The sequence below is a fragment of the Chelonoidis abingdonii genome, chromosome 1 (genome assembly GCF_003597395.2).
Source record: "Chelonoidis abingdonii isolate Lonesome George chromosome 1, CheloAbing_2.0, whole genome shotgun sequence".
Taxonomy (NCBI): Eukaryota; Metazoa; Chordata; order Testudines; family Testudinidae; genus Chelonoidis; species Chelonoidis abingdonii.
In genome coordinates this window covers 204,284,573-204,305,132 of record NC_133769.1, presented here as the reverse complement: position 1 = coordinate 204,305,132, position 20,560 = coordinate 204,284,573, and the positions used below count along the sequence as shown (strand labels likewise).

Here is a 20,560-nt window from a genome sequence, read left to right as displayed (position 1 = left end):
CTTTGTTGCAACATTGAGGTTCGAATATGTGATGTTATCAACTTGAGCTTCGAGAAGCTTCGTCTCGCCATGCCAGCAGAAACGGTGAGAGTCAGAGGAGCCGAAGAGCAATACTGTTTAGGGACAACTATCTGTCAGCTTATTTCCCAGAGAAAGTTCAAACATCTTGCGGGATGAACTCCTTTGGACTGTCCTTGCAATAGTTGCAATTCACGGCATCAAGTTCATAAGGGCATCAATACTCTTGGATTTACTATGTTGCAAAGCTCTCCAGATCAAGCAATGTTCCATAATGCGTTGGGTATATTTATTTTGCAAACTGGTAAAACACTCATATATTGAAGGCCAAATTACTGAATAATGTGCTGCAGCAATGGGACTCTTTCTGCACGAATTGTATTAACTGTGCAAGGACTGAAAATTGTAAAGTTCACTTGAATTTTTCTTTCGGATCATAAATAGGTTCGTCATCTGCTTCATAGTACTGCTCCGCTTCTTTCTACGGCAGTGGATGCTGGTGTCAGAAAAGTGCCGGTACATCCAACCCTCCGAATTCACTTGCAGCTACATAAGTTCAAAGGCTGCGTCAGCGTCTGCGGCCCCACAACAGAAACTTCTGGGTTCTCCAAGTTGATTAACGCACTCACTATATATAAATCTTGCCCTGAAGTTGTTGGCTATTATGTGATCCAACAATATGTCAACCACAAACAAGAGAAACAAGAATTGAAACTAGAAAGGTTTTTTGTAAGAGCCTTTGCATCAACGATGTATGCCAGATGCTCATGTCAGAGTATGGTCTTCAAGATGTCTACCAAGCATCATAGATGTACCAACTGAAAGCAGGATGGAAAAGCGCCCCCCAAGAAGACCTAAGCAGACTGGCCTGGATACATAAACAGACACCTGTCCCTAACAGCACTCTCATAACAGGCCAGTGTGCTCAGGACAGAACATCATAGAGGAAAAGCATTCATAGTCTCTACACGCCAAGCACGCATGACAACTAACCAACCAGTCCATCCAACTTTTGATGCGTATGCACTGGGGAGGGGAAAGCGGTGCCAGACTGGCACAGGGTGATGGGGTGCACTACAAATCTACAAACTGAGGCAAGGTGCTGGCCTAGAGTCTTGTGGAGACTGCTGTCCTGCACCAAAAGTGAACACAGCCCCATTGAGGAGAGAACTCAAACAAATATCGACGCGCCTTCTGCAGATTCCCCAAGCACTTCGTCAGGAGCTGCTATGGGGGGTCACTCACAGGTTGGGCTGCCTGTTGCAGCAAAACAAGCAGCAGGGCTGAAAAGGCAACAGGGCCGCCCAGAAGGACCAGGGGGCCCGGGCAAAGCAGAAAACGGGGGCCGCCTTCCATAAAAATGGCAATACTATTGAACATGGATTCGGAATGTAAAAAATACACTAGTGAAATACATTCTAAAAATTAATTGTTAATATTGAAAAATAACTAATACAATATTTAATCAAAACATTAAAGTCGTAATGGTATGAACATTTGCGAATTACATGGGGCCAGTCTGGTGATTGTGATGTGGTAACATGGGACTGGGTGGGAGCTGGCTCTAGCTTCAGGGTGCCCACATACAGGGGCTGCTCGGGATGTGGGAGAAGGGTCAGGGGGTGCCAGCTCAGAGGGCTGGCTTCGGAGCTGGGGGTCAGGGCTGTTGGGGGATGGGTTCAGGGGGGTGTGCCAGCTCAGGGGAGGCTGGGGCTCGGAGCTGGGGTCAGGGCTGGTTGGGGAAGGGCGTCAGGGGGGTGTCCACGCTAGAGGAAGAGGAGGCAGGGCTGGCCTGGAGCTGGGTCAGGGCTGTTGGGGGGGATTGGGGTGCAGGGGGTTCCAGCCTTCAGGGAGACTGAGCTCGGAGCGTGGGGTCAGGCTGTAGGGGGGGGGGTCGAGGGGCGTTCCAGCTCAGAAGGACTGAGCTCGGAGCTGGGCGGTCAGGGGCTGTGGGGTGGGGTGGTCAGGGGGGTGCCTGGGGCCGGGCAGCTCAGATCGCAGGCTGCGTCCAGGCACAAGGGGAGCAGGAAAAGGGACCAGCCAAGGACCAAGGGGGCAGGAGCACAGGAACCTGAGGCCAACCTGTGGGGAGGCACTTGGTTACCTTGCACAATGCATGAGCGTTGGGGTCCTCTTTCTTCCTCCGCTCCACCAGACCACCGCTGAGACCCCGGGGGCGCCCTGACCCGGGAGGCGCCCTGGGCTGCTGGGCCGCCGCGGCGGCTCCCTGACCCAGGGGGCGCCCTGGGCTGCTGGGCTGTCGCGGCTGCTCCCTGACCCCGGGGGCGCCCTGGGCTGCCGGCTGCAGGCAGCTGCTGCCGCTGGCAGCTCACACTACCTATCCAGCAGCGGCCGCTGCAACCATTTAAAAAATTTTGGGGGGGTGCCACTTTTTGGTGCCCCCAAATCTTGGCACCCTAGGCAACCGCCTAGTTCGCCTAAATGGTTGCACCGGCCCTGATTACAGCACATGGAAAGATAGGAGTTGCCTTACCGTGTGTGTGTGGGGGTGTGTGTGTCACTGCTAAGGAGGCCAATTCAATCAGGGTGGAGGTGCCCTATTCCCAGCAGTTGACAGGAAGGGATGAATAGCGGAGAGATACTCACACCTTCTTGTCAACTGTTAGGAATGGGCCACATCCACCCTGCCTGAATTGGCCTCATTAGCATAGGCACTGACTCCGTGGGTGCTCCAGCCCCGGAGCACCCATAGGGAAAAATTGTTTTGCTATACCTACCAGTAGCTCTGTGCCCTGCCCCCCCCAACCCCAGCTCGCCTCTGCCTCTTCCCTGAGCGCGCTGCTTTTCCCCCTAGCTCCCAGTGCTTCCCGCTGTGAGACAGCTGTTTTGTGGCGGCAAGTGCTAGGGGGAGGGAGAACACAGCACGCTTCGGGAAGAAGTGGGACTGGGGCAGGGATTTGGGGAGAGAGTCCGATAGGGGCAGAGAGGGGGTGGAATTGGGGTGAGGACTTTGGGGAAGGGGATGGAATGGGGGCAGGGCAGGGGTGGAGTTGGGGTGGGGCCAGGATGGGGGTGCACAAGCACTCACTGGCACCAGGAAAAGTTGGTGCCTATGCTCATTAGCACTATAAAAAGTAATTTTCCTTCTGTGGATGTCTGTTTACCTGGCAGCAGAGCAACAGAGCTGCTGACCAAAGTGGTCACCTAGGCACTTTGGGATATCCTCCTGAGGCTAAAAGCTGTGTAAACAGGAAGAACGTGTCTTCACTTGCACATCACCAGAAAAGCATCACTGGTAAGAGATGTATGCCTCTGTGGAGGTGATTTCCTTTTTGTGGTGAAACTTCTGAGTTTCACTGCAAAAAGTCATTGGCAGGTGTACATGGTCCCATAGTTTTTGTGCAAAAAAGGGACTGTTTCCGCTTTAAATGGCAAGTATAGACATGCCCTAAGTGAGTACACAAACTAGCGCTTTATTTTCACTGGGTCCCTATCACTGGTGAAACTTACAGTGCAAAAACTCAGCAAGTGTGGACATACCCTAAATCAGTGACACTCAGACTGAGACTTGGGAACTGGAAGTGGCTCCTGCAGCTCTTTGCAGCACATGATATTAAAAAACTGTGTGATTTAATTATTAACCAATCTAAGTTATTAACCAATTGTAGATGATAAAATAACCATATTTGGTCAGTCATTTTCTTGTGAGAATATATTATTCTCTGATCTATACACTAAATATTTTCCTTGTCATAGAATAAGGGGGTTGGAGAGGACCTCATCTAGTCCAACCCTGTGGTCAAAGGAGGGACCAATCCCTAGACAGATTTTTGGCCCCTCAAGAATTGAACTCACAACCCTAGATTTAGAAGGCCAATACTCAGACCACTGAGCTATTTCTCCCATCATAGTGTTTAAATATGAATATATAGTACTATAGTAAATGAATCAATGAATTTACACTACTGTAACTCTTTTGGGCAATGTTGATCACTAATTTGGCTCTTCAGCCACTGAGGTCTGAGTATCACTGCTTTAAATCAACACCTGTTTAGTTGACCTACTCACAGGTAAGCTCCACATGAGCTGTTCTTAAACTGCGGTCTGTGGCCCACAGAAGTCCAGTGCCATTTCCATTGGCTTGCTGAAGGAAACATTTCTGAGAACCCAACAGTGAAGTGTGAGGAGGAGAGCATGTCCAGAAGAGGCTCTGCCTCTCTCATGAGATGGGGGTACCCCAGGCCAGCTCTAGGTTTTCTGCCTCCCCAAGTGGCAAAAAAAAAAAAAAAGCCGATCGGCGGCTCTTCTGTGGCAGCTCAATCGCGCCACTCCATTCTTCGGCAGCAGTTCAATGGTGGGTCCTTCGCTCCCTCTCTTCCTCTTCAGCAGCCCTTCGGCAGCAGCTCAAAAAGGAAGAGAGGAACTGAGGGACCCGCCCCCAAATTCCCGCTGAAGACCCTGGATGGGCTGTCCCAATAGCGGACGGAGTGCTGCCCCTTTGTATTGGCCGCCCCAAGCACCTGCTTCCTTAGCTGGTGCCTGGAGCTGGTCCTGGGGTACCTGACGGAAAAGTGTAGAACCGCTACTCTAAAACAAGGCTGGATGCTTGCTGGCTTGCCAATAGTGCCTAAAAAGGCCAAGTGCAGGCAGCACCTTGCAAGTGGTGAAGCCTAGGAAGGACCAATGGGTTGAGTGGCCTTTCTGTCACCTTTGCACCTCCAGAATTCTGGATCCAGTCAGGAACATACCTATTTCATAACAGTTCAGACCAGCCTCCAAGGCTACTCTAACTTAAGCTGTTTGCATTGCAACAGCTCTTTATGGATCCACATCACCTCCTGTTCCAGTATGCCCCCAACCTTTCAACTGCCATATCCCTACAAGGTCCCTACATGGGAGAGTGCCAGCACAACAATGGCCAGGGAACTTAACTCCCAAGTAACTCACTACATCAGCCTTGCCACTTAATTTTATTTCATTCATATACACATTTTGTACTTCCCTTCTGTACATTTTGGTAGAAGTTGATCCAAACAATTTGAGATAAATCTTACATAAAACATTGTAAGTCTCAAGCGTATTTAAAAAATAAACAAATAATCACATGTAAAATGTATATACACATTGATATCGAGCCAATTCATGGAGACCTGGTTACACTGATAATATTTGATTACTTATCTTGTAGTGTTAATCTATTAATGTCTAGTTGAATTCTCCAATAATATTTACCTTTCATATAGCAACATTCATGTCCAAAACTTAATTCTTTACAAACATTAACCCACACTGTGGATTTAAGCCAGGGCCTGTGTAAGGGTGAAGGGGGTGAGAGAGAAACATGCAGCAACTGCAGTCCCTGAGAAAATTTGGGCTAGCAGTCCAAGCACACTTTGAAAAGGCATTCTCCCACAGCAACTCAGCTCCTCCAGCTAGTGCAAAGGGGAATGTCTCTGATCTACAATGCTTTTGGAGATTCTAATGCTGGGGTTGGAACTAGATAAGCATAGTACTTGCAATGCCCACCACCAGTGTGGCTGGCCCCTAAGGAATTTGAAGGGAAAAGGACGTAAAGAAGCTCCTTGCTCCCTCCCTTCCATACCCACCCAAAGCCACTATCCAATTCATAATCTAACTTTTACATGCATATGACACACAAAAAGTCACCATATATGAACTATTTTTTCACTAATCAACTGCCGATGGAGCGTATCAGTCTTGGAGGGTAAAACAGCTAAATATACAGCATTCTGAGCTCCCTCATCTGGAGTTTTAGGAGCATTCAGACCTATCAAATCAGTCTTCAGCCATCTGGGGCAGTCAGCATTAAGAATTCTGTCAAATTTCTTTTTCTCATTCATCATTCTGGCTTGAGTCTTGGACAATACTACAATTCCAATTTCAGACATACTGTAGGTAGGCAGTATGGGGCCAGCACTCCTTCTCATGTACTCCATTCTTGGTACAATATCTTCCACAAATGTTTTCCATAAGCTTCACTAGCTGCTCCTTAGTGATTGTATCACTGCGAAATTTCTGCTGCTGACCTTGGCTGCAACTTGCAAATGCCAAAACACTCATGACATTTGATATATTTACTACTGTGGTTATAATAGGGAAAATGCCATATTTCAATTATTGACAAAATACTGTATAATTTTAGAATAAAGGAGAAAGAAAAGTGATTGATCTCAAATAACACATCTATCATTAAGATGAAAGAGTGAAATAGCCTTGCATAAAGCTAAATAGAAGAGTTTCTGGACAAATGGTCCTAACGATAAAATATAAAAACAAACAAGATTCTAAAGAATACATTTGCAGATGACACCAAACTGGGAGAGGTTGCAATCACTTTGGAGGACAGGATTAGAATTCAAAAAAATTTTGATAAATTGAAGAATTGAAATCAACAAAAATTAAATTCCCTAAACTACAAAACTACACTTAAGAAGGAAAAATCAAATGCACAACTACAGAATGGGGAATAACTGGCTAAGCAATGCTGCCAAAACAGTTCTGGTGGTTGTAGTGGATCACAAATTGAATGAGTCAACAAAGTGATGCAGTTGTGAAAAAGGCTAATATAATTCTGGAGAGTGTTAATAGGAGTGTCATATCTAAGACACAGTAGTTAAATGTTCTGCTCTGTTGGGACTGGTGAGGCCTAAGCTGGAGTACTGTGTCCACTTTAGGGTGCCACACTTTTAAAAAGACATGGACAGATTGGAGAGAGTCCAGAGGCAAGCTATAAAAATAATAAAAGGTTTAGAAATCCTGACTTATGAGGAAAAGTTAAAACGCCAGGCATGTTTAGTCTTGAGAAAGGAAGACTGAGAGGGAACCTGATATATGCTAGGTAATTGTAGCTGTGTTGGTCCCAGGATATGAGATGGTGAGGTAACATCTTTTATTGGATCAATTTCTGCTGGTGAGAGAGACAAGCTTTCAGGCCACACAGAGCTCTTCCTCAGGTCATGATGGACCTGAGGAAGATCTCTGTGGCTCAAACACTCTTACTAACAAATTAAGGGAAACTGATAACAATCTTCAAATATGTTGAAGGCTGTTACAGGGGATGGTGATCAGTTGTTCTCTGTATCCACAGAAGGTAGAACAAGAAATAATCAGCTTAATCTGCAGCAAGGAGGACTTAGGTTCGATATTAGGAAAAACTTTCTAAGTATAATGATAGTTAAGCACTGGAACAGGCTTCCAATGAAGGTTGTGAAATCCCCATCATTGGATGTTTTTAAGAACAGGTTGGACAACCACCTGTCAGAGATAGGCTAGGAAGGTATGTTAGGTGCTGCCTTATCATGGGGAACGGGCTATATGACCTCTCAAATTCCCTTCCGGTCTTACCTTTCTAAGAGTCGATGAAGACTATGGCTCAGAGCTTCAGCTACAGCCAAGGAGTGCACATTTCAAAAGGGAGGCACAAAACGGATCTTTGATCTCTTCTGAATATGAGCCTGCCCTGATAATGGTCTGGCGCTTACCTCAAGTGGCTACTGGAAGCAGCAGCATGTCCCTTCTTGGGGTCCTATGTGGAGCTGCAGCTAGGCACCTCTGCAGTCTACCCCATCAGCAGGCACTGCCCTGCATCTCCCATTGGAGCGCCGGAGGGGGGCCATGCCACTGCTTCCGGGAACTGTATGGAGCGGCCCCTGACCCTGTGCCGCAGCTGGAGTGCTGGAACAGGGCAAGCCCCAGATTCCACTCCCCAGAAGGAGCTTGAGGGCCGGATTAAAATGGCTGGTGGGCTGGATCCATCCCATGGGCTGTAGTTTGCCTACCTCTGATTTAGGGAGTACAGCTTTCCAAAGTGCACTAAATTAAGAAATAAATGCAAAAAACATAAAAAATAAGTTTAGAGCCACCAAAAGAATTCAGTTGAGACTAGGGTGACCAGACAGCAAGTGTGAAAAATCAGGACAGGGGCTGGGGGGATAATATAAGAAAAAGACCCAAAAATCAGGACTGTCCCTATAAAATTGGGGCATCTGGTCACCCTAGCTGAGACATGTGTCACTTTGGGAGATAAGTAAGTGATTTAAGGAAAAAAAGTGAGGACTTAAAGGAGCTTTTGCACAAATTAACGTTGCAGAGTTCCAAGGGAACTGAACAGTCGGGGTTGGGGAAATGTTGAAGAGTAAAAGTGTTAAAGAAAAGAGAGTGCTTGGTTTGAGAATGAAAGCCAGTTATGGCAGTATAACATGGTGCAGTCCTGCCTGGTGAAATCTTTAGCAATCAAACAAACTATGCAAAGGAGAGGTCAGTGGTGATAACTACCAGGACTATAGCATGTGCTTTTCCCACCCCCGAGAAGCCTTGACAGCCCCTTTGAAGGAAATGGACCCTTCCCAATGAGTCTGTAAAGGAGCAATTGTGCTAGTTGTGGCAAGTACAGAGACAATCTGACTGAAATTGGCTTACTATAGACGACTGAGCTGAACTCACTAAAGGAAATAGCGATTTCTGTGTGGCTGAACTGCTTCCAAAGGTACTAGTAGCAATGTAATGTTGGCACAGAAAAGGGAGGTAATAAATTGTAGTGCTAAGTTAAAGGGAAAAAATAAATGAAACAGCAGTTGGAATTGCCTGCCAGAAAAACAGGGATCTTACTACCGTCTGAACTTAGATACAGAAGAAAAATAAGGGAGAGAAAACAGCAGTAAACCAAAACGTACTAGGATACAACAGTTATAAGCCCAGGCCAAAAAAGTTATCTTGCCTGTGAAGAACTTATTTAAAATAGGGCTGTCAAACAATTAAAAAAAAAACACAATTGTGAGATTAAAAATAATAGTCACAATTAATTGCAGTTTGATATACTATTAAACAATAACAGAATATCAATTTAAATGTATTATAAACACTGTTGGATGTTTTTCTACCTTTTTAAATGTATTGATTTCAATTACAACACAAAATACAAAGTGTATAGTGCTCACTTTATGTTATTATTTTTTATTATAAATATTTGCAGTGCAAAAAAAGACAATATTTTTCAAGTCATCTCATACAAGTACTGTAGAGCAATCTCTTTATTGTGAAAGTATAACTTACAAATGTAGAATTATTTTTTTAACATAACTGAACTCAAAACAAAACAATGTAAATCTTTAGCGCCTACAAGTGGAAGCATGAAGAGGCATCTGAATGTTTAGCATATCTGGTACATAAATACCTTGCAATGCCAGCTACAAAAGTGCCATGTGAATGCCAGTTCTCATTTTCTGGTGACACTGTAAATAAGAAGCAGGCAATATTACCTCCCATAAATGTAAACAAACTTGTTTGTCTTAGAGATTGATTGAACAAGAAGTAAGACCGAGTGGACTTGTATCTAGTGAACTGAAAAATATTATTCTTTTATCTTTTTTACAGTGCAAATATTTGTAATAATATAAAGTGAGCACTTTGTAATTTAAATTGGTATTCTATTATTGTTCAACAGTGCGATTAAAACTGAGATTAATTATGACTTTTTAATTCTAGTTAATTAGTTTTGTGTTAATCACTTGCATTAATTGTGATTGACAGCCCTGATTCAAAGCTTTATATAAATATGAACATGGCAGTTTAGAGATGTAAACTCTTGTTGCTGCCGACTCAACCTGGCAAAAGGGTTCAGAAATGTAAGCAACTTAAATGTGTCATAACATGCACATTACAAAAGGAAAACGTCAGGACTATAAAGCCATTTTAGAAAAGAAGGAAGTTCAAAGGGTCAGCTGGCAAGGCTAAACCAAGCAAGTTTAAAATATTTATTTGGTCTCTCATAATAAACGTTCATAAATACAACATAGCAAGGGACCTCAGAATTTAAGAAAGCATCTATTTAAAAAGAAAACGTAAAATGTACATGTAAACAGAATTGGCTTTCAAAAGATTCCACTAAAAATCCATCTGAATCTTTCATTCAAGGTTTGCAAAGCTGACACAGACAGTCTTTGGGCGGCAGCCAGTATTTCCTGGCAGCCTTAATTTTGTTAGTTAACACTTGGGGTGTCTTAATAATTTAAAAAATGTTAAATGTTGTAAAAGTAAGTTGTAAATGTTAAAAACAAATTAGTTAATAAAACTAGGGACTTAAAGGGCAGCCACACCCAGGATTATGGGGAAGAGACCCTGTATCCTTTTTCAGTAATAAAGGAACAGCTAAAAGAGCTGCAGAAGAAAAGTAATTATTAATAATAGTAATAATATGTATAATATATAATGACCTTGATATGCCTAATATGTTATAGCAAGTAAAAAGTAGAGGGTTAAATTATGAAAGGAATATACATTTCTATTACACATGCAATTTACTCAGTAAAGGGGGGGGGTAAAAGAAATATAAACAAGAATTGGTACTTAATTCAAATCCAATAAGGGCTCCAAAGAGGACCCACAATAGGTTGTATTTTGTTTTTCAGGTGGCTGTGTGCCACAAAAGCAGAAACCAATCCAGCACCCGGGAAAATCACTGAATGTAAGATGGAGTGAAACCCAACCACCAAAATCCTATTTGAAAGTGCCATCCAAATGGTTTAGGAAATATTGTACAAAAATGTTCAGTTTATTTATGTCAGTGTTATTAAATTTTACCAATCTACAGTTACCTAAACGACTGTGCCCACTAAAATTTGTTGGAATATGGTTTAGAACTGTTGAAAAAACTTTCTGGACAATAAGGTATAATTTAAAATGTGTAAAACTGCCAAGGTGGGGATGGGGAAACTGCACTGAAAAAAATTAACAGGACTGGCCTGGAAAGTGGACTGTTTGAAATTGCTATGTTAGTCAGAAATCAAGCTGACAGATATGCTGTGGGACCATGACCAAGCATTTCAACAGAAGCTAGCAACTAAAATACTGCATCCCCTGAATAAGCAAAATTAAGGACTCATTAAACTTTGTTGACTGTTTACAATATGTTGTAATTACTTTTTAAAAAGTCTGGTAGTACGTCTATGTGTTTTCATAATGATATCATGGGTGGTATGTGGGGGTTACATGCAGGGCCAGATTTCTAATTAGGCACAGTAGGCATGTGCCCAGGGGTGCTGGTGTTCTAGGGGCGCCTAAAAGTTAGGTTAGTAGAGTAGAACCTCAAAGGCCAGGTCTACACTGCGACTTTAAATTGGTTTAATGGCTGATATACCGATTTAACGCTGTATCCGTTCACACGACGTCGTCCTTAATATCGAGTTAACCGCCTCCTTAAATCGATTTCGGAACTCCTCCCAAACGAGAGGAGTAGCGCTAAAATCGATAGTGATAACTCGGATTAGGGTTCGTGTGGACGGAAATCGACGTTATTGGCCTCCGGGCGGCATCCCAGAGTGCGTTGAGAGCACAGTGCCTGATGGGGCAGAAAACATTGCCCGGGTGGTGCTGGGTACAGCCTCACCCTCCTTTGGAGGGCAGCAGACAACCTTTGGCGCCTTTTTGCGGAGTGCATTGAGCAACCCTACCGAATGCAGCAGCATCATGGACCTGAGACCATGGTATCCTGACCGTGTAACACACCATCGACGTCTACTCTCGTGCTGACTATATGAAACATGAACTGCAAACGGCAGAGAGAGAGGAGAGCAGCTATTGCTCTGTAGGGTCAAACACAGTGTCTGGCGTGGTTCAGGGAACAGCTCCTCAGTTTCTTTCCCCCCCTCCACAACGTGAAAAAAAAGGGTAAGAAATCATTCCTTGACTACTTTCTATGTCACCCTATGTGTACTGAATGCTGCTGGTAGACGGGACGCTACAGCACTGAAGAGCAGTATCTGCTCCTCCTCTCTGGTGGTAGACAGTTCTGCAGACCTGCCCACCATCCAGGAGAACCGCCTAAATGCTCAACATCGAGGGCAACATTGCTACCGCTAGCAGTAGATAGGACAGAACGGCTAATAACAAGCTTAATCATTGAAACTTGGGGCTCAAATTTTTGCAATCACATTTGGGATTGACTCGCTTGGCAATGAGTCAATTCCTCCCTTATGGTATCTAAAAATAGAGTCCATTCTGCCTGGACTGTCATAGCCCCGGGAGGCTGCCTCCAAGTGCCTCCCCCCCCCGACATCATTTTCTCTCACTAACAAGTCTCTGTTTCTTATTCTGGTATTCCTTAATACTTCATGACACAAACGGGGGGGGAATGACACGGTAGCCCAGGAAGGTTGAGGGAGGAGGAAAGCAACGGGTGCGCTTCTTGCAGGGGCAACCCCTGTGAATACTGACACGGAGCACCTGTGCTCTCTGATACACTGGATCTCTGTTACACTTGCCTATTATTCTAGGCAGGACAGTGCACCACTGACCGCTCTGGTCCGCAATCCGAACTCGGATGCGGAGTGCCGGTAAACAGGGAAATCCCGAGAGCTTTACAGTGACATTTCCTGCTTTCACGTGTCCAGCTCTGATCACCACGGGTGGCGATGCAGTTCAAATGCAAAAGTATCTCCTGCATTGAACCTTACGGGAGATAGCAGATGTTATCGCTGTATGGTGAGACAAATCTCTTTTATCAGAGCTCCGTTAAAGAACAGGAAATGCCAAAGCCTTTGAAAAATAAACTACAGGATACACAGCGGTGCGTGACAACAGTAACGGGAAGCCAGACACTCAAACGGATGGTCATGGAGGGAGGGAGGGGGTAATGAGGACTACAGCTACCAGTCTCCACAGCGGTCTCTGAAAACTATTTGCATTTTTGGCTGCGCGCCCAATGTCTGCAGCGTAATACACGGTGTCTTGCGTGGTTCACGGAACAGCTCGTCAGTTTTTTCCCCCTCCAGCACGGTAAAAAAAAGTGAAATAAATAATTCCTTGAGTACTGTAAATGTCACCCTCTGTGTACTGAATGCTGCTGGCAGACGCGATGCTGCTGCGGTGAAGAGCAGTATCCGCTCCTCTGCCCCTCCCCAGGGGTAGACGGCTGCCCAGTGAGTGCTCCTGGCTGAGTGTGGCCGGGGGCTCCGGGGTGAAAATGGGAATGACTCCCTTTTTCTGACAGTGGATGGTACAGAACGCCTGGTAACTGTCTTCATCTTATCACCTGGGGGCTGAGCTTCATCAGACCCCTTCCTCTCTGCGTAAAGAAAAGATTCTGAACTGCATGGACTGTCATAGCCCATGGTGGCTCCTCCCCCTCATTTGATCTCAGTAACTACTCTGTGATTCTTATTCATGCATTCTTCATAACATCATGCCAACAATGGGTGGGGGGGCACTGCTGTGGTAGCCCAGGTAGGTGGGAAGCAACGTTGCGTTACTTGCAGCGGCTCCCTCTGTGAATACTGACGCGGAGCAGCTGCGCTGTGCTACACTGATTTTAATACACTGTATCCTATTCTTGTCTGGACTGACTCTATTTTTATTAACCGTAAAGGGCAGGATTGACTCAGTCCCAAGTGAGTTAATCCCCATTTTCCTTTCAAAAATTTACACAGGGTTATTATCCGTTCTGTCCCATTTACTGGTGAGTGTAACAAAAAGAGGGGAGATGGTAACAGTTTCTGCTGTTTCTAGTAGTACTGTACCATCTACCACCAGGAAAGGAGCAGATTTTCAAGTAGCAATAATCACACCTCAGATTAACTTCATTGGTTATGATACTGCCACTGTGCAAAGCTCTAATGCTCTTCAGTGCTGCAGATTCGCCTCTATCAGTAGCATTCAGTACAAAGAGGGTGACATTGTAAGTACTCAAGGATTGCTTTATTTAACTTTCATTTCTCGTGCTGGGGTAGGGGAAGGAAACTGAATAGCTGTTCCGTGAACCATAAGAGACACCGTGTTGTAAGCTACAGACACTGGGCGCTAAGCCAAGAATGCAAATAGTTTTAAGAGACTGCTGAGGACTGTGGGATAGCGGGAGTCCTCTCAGCACCCCCTTTCCGTCCTCCATGATCCCCGGCCCCTGATGCTAATGTTAATGGTCACGGGGGGTTCTGGGTAAATGTCGTCAGTCATTCCTTGCTCCGGAAAACATCAGCAGACAGTCCTTTCGCACATTTTTCTCCTGGATTGCCCTTGCAGAAACAATAGCACGGCAGCACTAGAGACCGTCGGCTTTTTGTTTTTCCCGTCACCATTTGTGTACTAGATGCCGTGGAGACAGAGGCGACACTCGAGCGCTACACACCAGCATTCAATTGCTTTTGCAATGATAGCAGAGATGGTTACCAGTCGTTCTGTACCGTCTACTGCCAGAGAAAACTGGCAATGACATGACGGTTATCTCTCCTTCTCTGAACTGTCCGCTGCTATCATGAGTGCCCCTGGCTAAAATCAGCCGGGGGCGCAACGCAAAAGCAAACTTGGGATTGACTCACTGGCCACTGAGTCAATCCCTCCCTTATGCTGTCTAAAAATAGAGTCAGTCCTGACTACAAGAAGAGTCAAAGCAGCAGAGAATCCTGTGGCACCTTATAGACTAACAGATGTCTGTTAGTCTATAAGGTGCCACAGGATTCTCTGCTGCTTTTACAGATCCAGACTAACACGGCTACTCCTCTGAAGGAAGAGTCAAGTGTATTAGAAGAGCGCAGCTACTCTGGCTGTATTAACAGGGGTTCCCCTGCAAGAACCGCACCCATTGCTTCACTCTCTCCCAACCCTCTGCAGCTACCGTGGCAGGGCCACCCCCCATTTCTGTCATGCAGTCGTGAGGAATACAAGAATAAGAAACATAGACTTATTCGTGACATAAACGGGGGGGGGGCACTTGGAGGCAGGCAGTCGTGGCTATGACAGTCCAGGCAGGACATACTCAATTTTTAGAAACCAGAAGGGAGCGATTGACTCTGCCCCAAGTGAGCCACTCCCAATTTGGGTTTCAGAACCATTGTCACAGGGGCACTCATGATAGCATCGGACACTAAACTGTGATGCACTGGCCAGGTAAACAGGAAAAAGCCTGAATCCCCGCGAACTTTTGAATTCCATTTCCTGATTGTCCACCGTGAGGGTCAGCACACACACAGGTGACCACACAGAGCTCATTTGCACTCGTCACAATGCAGTCTCCTGATAATCGAAGAAGAGCGCCAGCTTGGACCACACAGGAGGTTCTGGATCTGATCGCTATCTGGGGTGAGGACTCAGTGCTCACAGCACTGCGTTCCAAAAGACGAAATGAAAAAGTTTTTGAAAGAATTTCAAAGTCTATGGCTGATAAAGGGCACAGCAGAGACTCCCTTCAGTGCCGAGTGAAAGTGAAGGAACTTAGACAGGGTTACCAGAAAGCCAGAGAAGCAAACGGAAGGTCAGGCTCTGAGCCGAAAACATGCCGCTTCTATGCTGAACTACATGCAATTTTGGGGTTCAGCGCTACCAGTGCCCCACCCCTGTCCGTGGATTCAGACTTTGGGATTGAAATATCAAGTGTTTCTGAGGATGTAGCCGAGGGGGAAGATGGAGACGAATTTGAGGATGAAGATGACCGTGGTGATAGCACACAGCAGTCCGTAAACCCCAACAGCCAGGATCTTTTTGAGACCCAAGAATTACAGTCCTGCGCTCCCAAGCGAGAAGCCCAGACAGTGAAGCCATGGAAGCGACCTCCGGTAAGTGTCCCTTCATTCTGTACCAAACACGGATTAAAACAAGACGGTTTTTTAGATCGCATTGACACCAGGGCTTTTGCTGCAGTCGCAGCCATTACTGTTACAGGAAAATTCGTTAACATGTCTGGGGATGGAGCGAAAATCCTCCAAATTAATCTCCATGAATCGATCGTGGAGGAACTCAAAAACCCTTATGCTATATGAGAACATTTCTGGCCAAGACAGCCTTCTCCGTTCCCCCATAGTAGGTAACTTTTCAACGCCATGCATTTTGCAAGACATTTGGTACTGCAGGCATTGAAGGCATTGCACTGAAGGCATTGCATAAACAAACGATCTGCCTCCTGCGGTGCTATTGTCAGGAGAGAGATATCATCCATTGTTACCTTGTAGAACATCAGGAATGTAAATAGGGGCAGACATGGCGATTTTGCTACTGGCCAGAGCGGGGGGGGATGGGAGGAGGGATAGCGACGAGTTTTCAGCGTCTGGCAAGCAGGATTCTTCCCTGCTACCAGCAACGCGCTGCGGGGGGTGATGTAGGGTGATCACTAGCAGCGATCGTATATGATAGGAGCCATGCGCTGTTGGTGGATGTGAAAGAGGGGGGTTTGGGCTTTGCAGGTTCCTCTTAACAGGAGCAAGGCATCATATAGATCACTGTGTATATGAACGGCGGAGAAGTCAAAATTTTAAAGCCTCACTTACCATCGCCGCGTGGACGTACGGTTGGCCGTACCTGCGTCTGTGTGTGTGCCACACCAGTCACACAGACACTGAATATTTAAACGATACAAAATGCGACCTTGTATAGAGATCACATGTGCTCTGTAAGGTGGATAGTGTTCTATGTGAAAGAGTACTATCATTGCTCTGTAAAAGGTATCTTTCCACATACTTATCACCCTGGTTTGCCTTCCCCATGCAGCTGCACATTTCTCTGAAGTCCCTATGCCATCACGAGAGGGCGTGCTGTGATACGGCGGAGGAAGAAGAAGACGCGAGATGAAATGTTCACAGAAATTATTGAAGTAACACGCAATGAGAGGGATAAACAGAATGATGATTGGAAGGATGTGGTAGCAAAGTACAGGAAAGATGCCAGTGAACGATCTGAGAGGGCTAGGCAGGAAGACCAGCGTTGGAGAGAAGCAACGCTGGATCTGCTGCGTTCTCAAACTGAAATCCTCCAACGCATGGTGGAGCTCTTCAGGAAGAGCAGCACAGTAGCAGAGTGCCACTGCAGCCCCTGTATAACCTCCCTGCAAGCCCACGTCCCATATCTCCCTCACCCAGACGTGTAAGAACGCGTGGGGGAAGGCTTTCTGCACCCGCCTACTCCTCCACACCCCTGCAGAGTTCAAGGAAAAGGCTGTAATTACGCTACAATGTGCTTAAGCCTTTCCCTTCCCCCTCCTTCCAAAGCACAGCAGCAGGGACACCTTCCTAATTCTCTGCCTTTTTTTATAGTTCCTTTGTAATACAGAATACATCGAAAGGGGGGGTGGGTTGCTTACAGGGAAATCTAGTAAGGAAAAACTCATGATTTTTAACAGATGCATAATTACTTTTAATGAATAATAAATGATTTTTAAACGATACAGAATTTATTTCCTTCGCCAACCTGTAATGAAAAGGGGGAGGGGGTTGCTTACACTGAATAAGTCCATCAAGTGCGGAGGGTTCATCAAGGGGAAGCAAACAGAGTCACACCGTACCCTGGGCCGTGCTGAAACTCGTTTTCAAGGCTTCTCTGATGCGCAGCGCCTCCAGGTGTGCTCTTCTAATCGCCCTGGTCTCTGGCTGCTCGTACTCAGCGGCCAGGTGATTTGCCTCAGCCTCCCCCCAGCCATAAATGTCTCCCCCTTAGTCTCACAAAGATTGTGGAGCACACAGCAAGCAGCAATAGCAAGCGGGACATTGGTTTGGCTGAGGTCTGAGCGAGTAAGTAATGATCGCCAGCGACCCTTTAAACGGCCAAATGCACATGCAACATTCTACCACCATCCGGCACTTGCTCAGCCTGTAGTTTAAGGAATACCAGAATAAGAAACAGAGACTTGTTATGTGAGAGAAAATGATGTCGGGGGGGGAGGCACTTGGAGGCAGCCTCCCAGGGCTATGACAGTCCAGGCAGAATGGACTTTATTTTAGATACCATAAGGGAGGAATTGACTCATTGCCAAGCAAGTCAATCCCAATGTGATTGCAAAAATTTGAGCCCCAAGTTCAATGATTAAGCTTGTTATTAGCTGTTCTGTCCTATCTACTGCTAGCGGTAGCAATGTTTGCTGCCCGATGTTGAGCATTAGGCGGTTCTCCTGGATGGTGGGCAGGTCTGCAGAACTGTCTACCACCAGAGAGGAGGAGCAGATACTGCTCTTCAGTGCTGTAGTGTCCCGTCTTACCAGCAGCATCAGTACACATAGGGTGACATAAGAAGTAGTCAAGGAATGATTTCTTACCCTTTTTTTTCACGTTGTGGAGGGGGGGAAAGAAACTGAGAGCTGTTCCTGAACCACGCCAGACACGTGTGTTTGACCCTACAGACATTGGGAGCTCTGCAATAATGCAAATAATTTTCATAGACTGCTGTGGACTGTGGGATAGCTGGAGTCCTCAGTACCCCCTCCCTCCCTTCATGAGCGTCCATTTGGAGTCTCTGGCTTCCCGTTACGCTTGTCATAGCCGCTGTGTATCCTGCAGTTTTATTCAAACGCTTTGGCGTTCGTGTTCTGTAACGGAGCTGGATACAACAGATTTGTCTCCCCATACAGCGTCAGACCTAGTATCTCCCGTACGGTCCATGCTGGAGCTCTTTTTGATTTGAGACTGCATCGCCAGCCGTGCTGATCAGAGCTCCACGCTGGGCAAGCAGAAAGCATTCAAAAGTTCGCGGGGCTTTTTCCTGTTTACCTGCACGCTGCATCCGAGTTCAGATTGCTGTCCAGAGCGGTCACTGCAGCACTTCTCGGAAGTGGGAACTATGGGATAGCTGAGGAACAGCTACCCACAGTGCACCGCTCCTGAAATCGATGGTAGCCTTGGACCATGGACACAAGCAATCGATTTTGTGATCGCATTGTGGACGCGCAAAACCGATTTTATAACATCAGTTTCGTAATATCGGTTTAAACTACTTCGAAATAATCGTGCAGTGTAGACGTACCCAAAGTTATGGTAACTCTGGAATGTTCCGTAACGCTGAAGAAGAGGTTTCGGACTTCAGCAACTTGCGGGGGGTTGGGGTTGCAGCCGCAGGGTGTGGTGGGGGGTCAGGGCAGGGGGAGAGAGTTGAGGCTTCTGACTCTTGGGGCACCAGATCTCTGGATGGGGGCATGGGGGGACCACTGGGGTTGGGGCTTCAGCCCCACAGGGGGCACCGGGGCTTGGGGCTCCCCATGGCTCTACTCCCAGTTTCAGTGGGGTGTGTGTGGGGGTGCTCAGGGCTTTAGCTACCAGGGGAGCGCTGGGGCTGAAACCGGCGCTCACCTGGTAGCTAAAGCCCTGAGCCCTGGCACCCCACGTAGGGTTAAAACTGGGAGCAGAGCCACAGCGCTGGAACCCCGAGCCCCAGTGCTCTCCCCAGTCTAAAGCACTGAGCCCTGGTACTCTTGAGGGTCGGAAGCTTGGAACCCCAACCTGTCTCCCTGCAGCTGCAGCCCCAACCCGCTGTGGCTGAAGCCGAGCCTTGAGGCAGTTCAGTATTTCCTTTTTTTTTTGTCTGCACTGCTGCCATAACTCCGTAACTCTGGTGTTTGTATCTTTGAGGCTCTACTGTATTTAAATAATCATTTATATTTCTTTTCCTTTAATTTTTTACAGAAAGCACAAATGTCAGTTGTAGGCAGGAGGTGTGCTGAAGATGCTGTGCCTAGGGGCACATGAGGTGTAAATCTGGCTCTAGTTACATACTATACAATGTAAATGCAGCCTTAAGTGATAGGGAGCAAGAAAACTTATCCTCTTATCACTACAGAAAAGTTAAAAATTGGATACAAGAGAGGTGACACCAGTTGGTACAGTATAAGAAAATTAACAAGGGTCCAATACAATGAAATTAAAAGTGAGACCACTGCAACCCAAATGGTGTGGAAGAAATTTGTTTTCCCTCCCCAAATACTGTTGCAAGACAGTGTAAGGTCTTGTACAGCTGTTTGCATCTGGCAGACACTTATACGTGCAGGCATAAAGTCTTACAGATAGAGGTACTGGCATGTAAGTTCACTTTGGGGAACAAATTGCACAATACGGTTGAGATGCTGTAACGCTGGTAAAGTAAAAACTGATAACAAGTACTGCATGGTGGCTGAAAAGGACCACTTCTGGTATGGACCTAGGACATGTTATTTTAATTGGCCTATGTTGTTTTACACCCAAATTTCCTGTGATGATAAATGGAAAAAAAAATCTATTTTGTACCAGTTTTTTTACAATTCAATTAAAAAAAAAAAAAGCGAAGTTAAAACTACAGAAGGCTGCTTTACAGGCATAGCAATCTTACAATGTGGGATTACAGCCTGGTGGACTATACCTTAGTCTGTGATCTTACACTTCCTGGTTCGTACTTTGAGCCTAGTAGTTATGGTGATTCAAATAATTACAACTATTCGGAATGTGTTGCAAGGTAATAAACTCAGGAAGACGGCACAGAAAGACAGGAAGATGATGCAAACGAAATAAATAATTATGGAGAAAAGAAACAAAAAGAAGAAAAGCAATGGAATATAAGATGGTTTGACATACATAACTGAATATACGGGAAGCCTCATTTTTTGGAGGACAGGATTAGGGAGGTAACTGGATCAGTAGGCTGAAAATGAAATGTTTGTGTTAAAATAAGCAAATGGATCAGTAGGCTAAAAAACAGAATGTCTGAGCTTGCTAATACAAGTGGGGGAACACTCAAGGAACCATTTACTAAGAACAAGATACCAATGGACAAGAGAAATTGGGAGTGTAAAGATGTGGCAAAAAGTAAAGTCAAACATGGATAGCGTGTGGACAGAACATGCTGTACA

The 20,560-nt window shown here is 45.8% G+C and overlaps 1 long non-coding RNA gene and 1 pseudogene across 1 annotated transcript; one reads left to right on the top strand and one right to left on the bottom strand.

Moving 5' to 3' along the window:
- Positions 1 to 3,155: 3,155 nt before the first annotated feature.
- On the top strand, positions 3,156 to 18,816 carry LOC116823701 (uncharacterized). The gene is made up of 3 exons (XR_012657266.1): positions 3,156 to 3,274; positions 10,407 to 11,088; positions 18,715 to 18,816. It is a non-coding gene; the product is annotated as an uncharacterized LOC116823701 (long non-coding RNA).
- On the bottom strand, positions 13,447 to 13,604 carry LOC142046165 (U4 spliceosomal RNA; annotated as a pseudogene).
- Positions 18,817 to 20,560: the final 1,744 nt, after the last annotated feature.